This window comes from Eretmochelys imbricata, chromosome 16 (genome assembly GCF_965152235.1).
Source record: "Eretmochelys imbricata isolate rEreImb1 chromosome 16, rEreImb1.hap1, whole genome shotgun sequence".
Lineage (NCBI taxonomy): Eukaryota > Metazoa > Chordata > Testudines > Cheloniidae > Eretmochelys > Eretmochelys imbricata.
Window position 1 is genome coordinate 19745440 of NC_135587.1, and position 6000 is coordinate 19751439.

Below are 6000 nucleotides of genomic sequence, written 5' to 3' on the forward strand. Positions count from 1 at the left end.
GTGTGTGTGTGTGTGTGTGTGTAGCAAACCCCTGGTAGTCAGAGGAGGTGGTCTGCAGTCATTTGAACTGTCTCCATGTATAATAACTGTAATTAAAAAAACCCCACCCTACACATTTCTATAAGCTGCTCATAAAATAACAGCAACATGGAAACGGGGTTAGTGCAGTCAAAGCGCTGAGCCAAAATGTAAAAAAAGAAGGGTTGTGCAATAGACTGTGTGATTCCAGGGCTCCTCGACCCAAATACCGAACATTTCTTTCTTTCTTTCTTTCTTTCTACAGCAGTCGAAATCCTGGGCTGGCATACTTATTTATTTATTTGCACCGTCTAATGACCATGCAACATATATGGTTTGTGGAGTGAGCCATACAGTTTGGAAGTTCAGTCCCTGGACAGCAAATTCTTCAAGGAATAACTAGGCAGCTGTAGCGTGTGGAAGGAAACACAGACAAACTCTAGCATGGAATTGGACGGCGGCCTATGACATCTGGTTGGCCTGACATGGGAAATGAAACTGCAGGCTATCGACGCTCAGGACAGTCTTTGTCAGACCGAACTTCCCTTTGATCCTCTGGAGCCTCCAGTGAGGTCTCATTTTGTGTTGGATGGACATGATTCAGTTAACATCCATTGGAAATGACGTGTATCAAGGTAGAGGAGGACCTTAGAACAATCATGATTAGTAATTAAGTACAGGCCTTTACAGTGGTGACTATTAAACATTGACAGTGTGCTCAGTATTGTATAGAATACAGAAGAAGACCTGGGCTCTCCCAAGGAGAGGGCTAGCTGAAGGCTATGCATCACGTAAGTGCCAGTTAAGCCCTATTTTGAGGGTATCAGTGCTGAGGCCTTATTTTGTCTCTGTGCACAGGGGTGAATTTCACCTGAATAAAATATTACCTGTCCTTTTTATCTCCCTTTCTGGAAAAAGAAAACAACCAAGAACAGATAGACCAACCAAGTCTTGAATGCTTCTGAAGTGATTCAGAAATAGACCCAAAGGGCTGCTAGCCGCATCCATCCACCTCCTGCTGTTCCGCTGTCTGACAGATTCCAGGGGAAGACATCTGTAGTCCAAAGGCTTGTGTCCCCCTTTTTGACCCATGCTACATTCTTGTTATTAACAGGAGGCTCAAAAATCAGTGGGGCCAAGGTCATACCTGGTGCATCTCCACTGAAAGGAAGGCAGTATGGCCTAGTTGATAGAGTACTGGATTAGGATTTGGGTTCTATTCCTCTGGCTGGCTTGCTGAGTGACCGTGGCTAAGTCACTTTCCCTGCTATAAAATGGGGTTAGTCCTGCTGATCACTTTGAGCTCTACTGATGAAAGACCGTCTATAAGAGAGGCATTATTATGAAGTTATTGGATGTTACTTGACTTGGGGTTGCTCCAAAGATGAATTTGATCCAATATATTTATTCACATTTTTTGGCTGGTTGTGTGATAGTATTCTCTACCCGCCTAACCCCCCTGCCATTGTTCCTCTCCCAGCCCACAGTCCACATTCTTACTGCTGATGGACTTGCTAGTCCTTAGGAAGCGCCCAATTCATTATTGGTAAATTGCCTGTGTCTCTCTCTGGAATGACTCCCTGTCTCGTCCAGCGGTCAAGTGATGTCATCCTTCCTTCTTTTCTTTTCTTATTTTTTTTTTTTGAAAGCCTGCTGGGGATTGAATGTTCAGATTGCTGCTGGGGAATGGCATTTGCAGATCTGCCTTTTGTCTGTGGGATCCATCTCTCCCTTTGTATCCAAAGGCTGGGTGGTGGCGAAGGGGGAGGAAAAAGTGGTTCTTGCAAGAGTCATTTGCTTCCATCATCTTCTGTGTGTTGCAAGATTTTTTAAAAAAAGAGAGAGATTGGGGGATCCAATTTTCTCTTCGGATGAGGTGGGGAAGCTGAGGCTATTTTGGTTTGTTTAGCTAGAGCGGGCAAAGTTTCCCCTCCTTGGAGATGCTTTGATCACCCCTTATCTACTTATACTTTAGGAGCATTGATTCACTGTAGATGTTAGGGTAAGAAGAACTCTGGGTTTGTAGAATGGACCCTCCCCTACCCGGTGCTGATCCTTCCTCCCCTTGCCACTATGGCTTCTCCTACCCTTCCATTACAAGCCCCAGGAAACCAAACAGCTGGTCCCAAGAGTGCTGGGTAAGCCAGCCGCACTGCAAGCAGTCCTGGGCGGATCTGAGCCATTTTCTCTTCCTTTCCAGAGGAAATGAAGAAGGGGAGGAGAATGCAGGGGTGCAGGCACGGTCTTTTGAGTCTGTTACACTTCCCAGAGCAAGTTCAGTGAATCACATCCTAATTGAAACCATGTTCTGCCAGTGTCAGTCTCTGGATGCGCATTTCTGTGGAGGCAGTTTGTGGTAATTGATAAGGTCCTATGGAACTGCTATGCACGAGTCTTACTAAGATAGGGTGAGACTTTCAAAGGGGCCTACATGACTTAGGAGCCTAAATCCCCTAGATCACTAGGTGCATTTGGAAATCTTACCTAGAGTGTGGGGGGCTATCTAGTAGGCAAACTGTGTCAAACAAGTTGGTGACCCCCAGAGCTTATGGTCTACAGGCAGGGAGTACTGTTCAATACAGAAAGGCATGGGGTCCTTGTGTCCGAAACACTTCAAAAATAGATGGGCTTGCAGAAATGGAAGCCAAACTGATAGAGGGGGTGATTGGGGGCCTCTTTTTAATGTAACCAGTCTGGGTAGCTTGACAGCAGAGGGGACCTATGGCTGACTAGTTTGGTACACACCCACTCCCCCCTGCCAATAGGAATGGCCATCTGTGAGCATGGAAATGTGGTATATTTTGTTTTCTGTGTACTCCACTTTGAAATCCCTATGGACTCTGCTGTCTGCAGACAGAGGCAGACGTTTTGTGATCAGTGCAGTGTTTCACAGAGGGGCATGACATACGGTTGCTCCTGGAGCCCTTATTACTGTTCTTTCCTGTTTTCTTTATCTAAAATAAAGGCCATTCTTGTTTCATGTACCGCGTGCTGGGTAATAACATGAGAGGACTCCATGCTTGTAAAACTAAACTGGTTCTTTGTTCGGAGAACTATTTACAGAGATGCTGCAGCTGCAGTAAGCATTCCAGCCATGGGCACACAGACTTACTTCTGGGTGCCTCCTCCAAATGCTTCCCTCTTGCAACCTGTGCTCCTCCCTCCAAGTTCCACACTGGTTGCTACAATTCTGTCTGAGGATATCCCTGTGTTCTTTGTGCATTGAGAAATGCAACAAGAAACAGTGTGAATTATTGTCCAATAAAAATGTTGGTTCACCAGAAACCTGGCCTTTCGAATCGTCTACTTGTTTACAGATGCTGCTTGTGAACTCATCGCCTTCTGCATCTTGCTTTCAGCATGTTGATTGCTCTCCTAACAGGTGTCATGATCCGCCCCACTAGGGGATGCTAACAGGCTCCTGGAGGTAAGGCAGATAACAGGGAAGGGAAGTAATTGTGGATCGGGAGACCTATGCACCTCTGAGCAACTAGCTCATGGAGGCAAAATGGTGGAATTTACAGGGGCATGATTTAAATTGTTATCCTGCTCTGACACTAAAGGGAACCCCTGGTGGTTGTGGAAAAGGGTGTTTGGGGCTCTCACAGCTGAAAAGGGTTTTGAAGTTCATCCTGGAGAGATCTATGACATCTCATTGCTCACCCCTTGGAAGATCTCCCCATTGCCCTGTTTCGCTAGCATTGACTTTGAGACCGTGCCATGCAGACTGCATCTCTCCGGACAGGACTCCGTTCAAGGGCCTATCACCCCCACCACTTTTTCATCCCAGCCAAGAGGCTTAGGTTGTGAGTCTGACTCAGAATCCAGGAGTAACCCCAAGGTAAACAAGAGTAGATTCAGACCTAGGATAGTGTTCTGTCTCCAGGATCTTCCCTGCCTCCTCACCAGCCTGCTCTGCATACTCCTTTTTCCCTAAGTGGTAGCGATGCTGGCCTATTTGATGGCTCTTTTTACAAAAATCCTCCTCTTTCTTTCGCTGCTGTCTGCGCATATCTCAGGCCAGGTCTGCCTGCTATATTCGTCCATGATGACATTACCCGATTTAGTTACATGGTTCCAAGCATGGGTTTGTAGCCATATAAACCGTAATCCTGTGGCTGTCAAACATCCATGTCAGTGCTCAACAGCACCGTGCAAACCTAGCCAACAAGCCAATGTCACTATTCAGAGGAAACATCTCCCCATGCCAAATGGCTTTCCCCTGTGCAGTCCTTGGGCTCAGCTTCTGCCTTAGCTTTTCCCAGAAAAGCAGGGAATTCCTTTCGAGGCTCAGTCAGTTCCTGACTCCACAGGGTGATCCACTCACTGGATGTCTAAAGCGCTGCATTGCTGTCGGGAAGGCATGCCTTTATTCCCAGTGAAGTGCCAGAACCATTTCAGATTAAAGATACAGAGCCTGATTCACCTCTTACTTGCACTGGTGTAAATGGAGTGACACTGGGATAAAACTAGACTGAGAGGAAAATTGAGTCCATAAGGGCAAATTCTGGCAAAAGTCTGGACTGACTCCCCTGGGGGCTATGCAGTTACTCTGGATTCACACCAGGATAACTGAGAGTATCTGGAGTATGAAAGAACACTGATGAATCTGAGAGTGGAGCCTGTCCCATCATGTGAGCAAATTTGAACCCCATGTGTTCTCTGGTTTCCCCTTTCTGGCTTGAGCATGGCTTACTATATGTGCTATTTTCATGGGAAGCTGAATCTGATCACAAAATGACAGCTGCCTCTGGAACAAATTGGCGGACTTCTTGTGCAGTACACAGCAAGCAAGTCCCACCAAGTACACCCTATATTCAGCCTCCACATGCCTGTGCCTCCCTTTACTAAATGCAAAGTAAGGTCTACTGGTGTGATGGCCATGCACAAACTCAACCCCCTGTGGTAAAGTGCATAAAGTCAACTTTCCAAACAGAGCTTCTTTAAAGGACAAACTTTTTCTCACACCAGCGATCTGGGTATTCATAGCAAGAGGCTCTTCCGAGCCTGGATACACTATGAAACAGAGCTGCACAGAAATGGTTTCCATCCCAAGAGGCAGCTCTGAGTCATTTAGCAGAGAGGTGCTTTTTATTTATTTTTTTAAAACAAGATGGCAGATGCTAAGGAGAGGCTTGGCTGAATGTGCAGGGAGGCATAGCACCAAATGTCCATGAAGGCAGGAATTTAGAGGTAGGGTGAGATTCCCTGGGGCTGTGCAGTTGGGACTCCAGTGTGGGACACTGAGGGGTCAGCCATCTCAGGTAGCTAGCAGTAGCTCGCGTAGCGTATCTGAGCATGGTAGGGCTTGGTAACCTCGTGGGGTTGTGCTCAACTCTGGTGGTGGTTGGCATTTCCCATAAATCCCCACCTCCTGGAGTAATTTGATTACAGGAGACATTCAACTTTTTTATTTTTTAAAATAAAGTAAGTGTCTAGCCGTTGTGGTTGTACAAAACTTGGAAACTTGACCTGAGTGTGACCTAAAGGCCGAGACAAATAAAAAAGAACCCAACATTGATTGATTAATTTTAAAAAAATATTGTGATTGTTAAACCAATCTCATGATTATTTAGAGGGGAGATGAATTCTGATCCTTGGTGGTTGGCCAAACGTCGCGGGTCAGGTACATTAGGCTTTAGGGCTACTGTTAGAATCTGAGGGAAGGGTGGTCAGGGATCTTGCCATTTCAAGGGGGCCATGGGGGGTGTGTATTAGAAGGATTTCTTCCCCTAGGAATGGCTGGGAGTGAAGGGCTTGTATGCAGGAAATGGCAGGTACTCCTGTCGGGGGGGGGGAGCGTGTGCTGTAGGGTGACTGGGTGAGAGAAGCCCTGGGTGTATGCTACAGAATGGGGTATGGAACCAAAGACACATGCTGACAGCCACCATCACTGGAGCTTCCCCGAGCCTGGTGCTGATGGTCCGATAACAGAAATCACACATGGATCCCCCTCTTTGGCCTCCGCCCCTTGGGGCATCC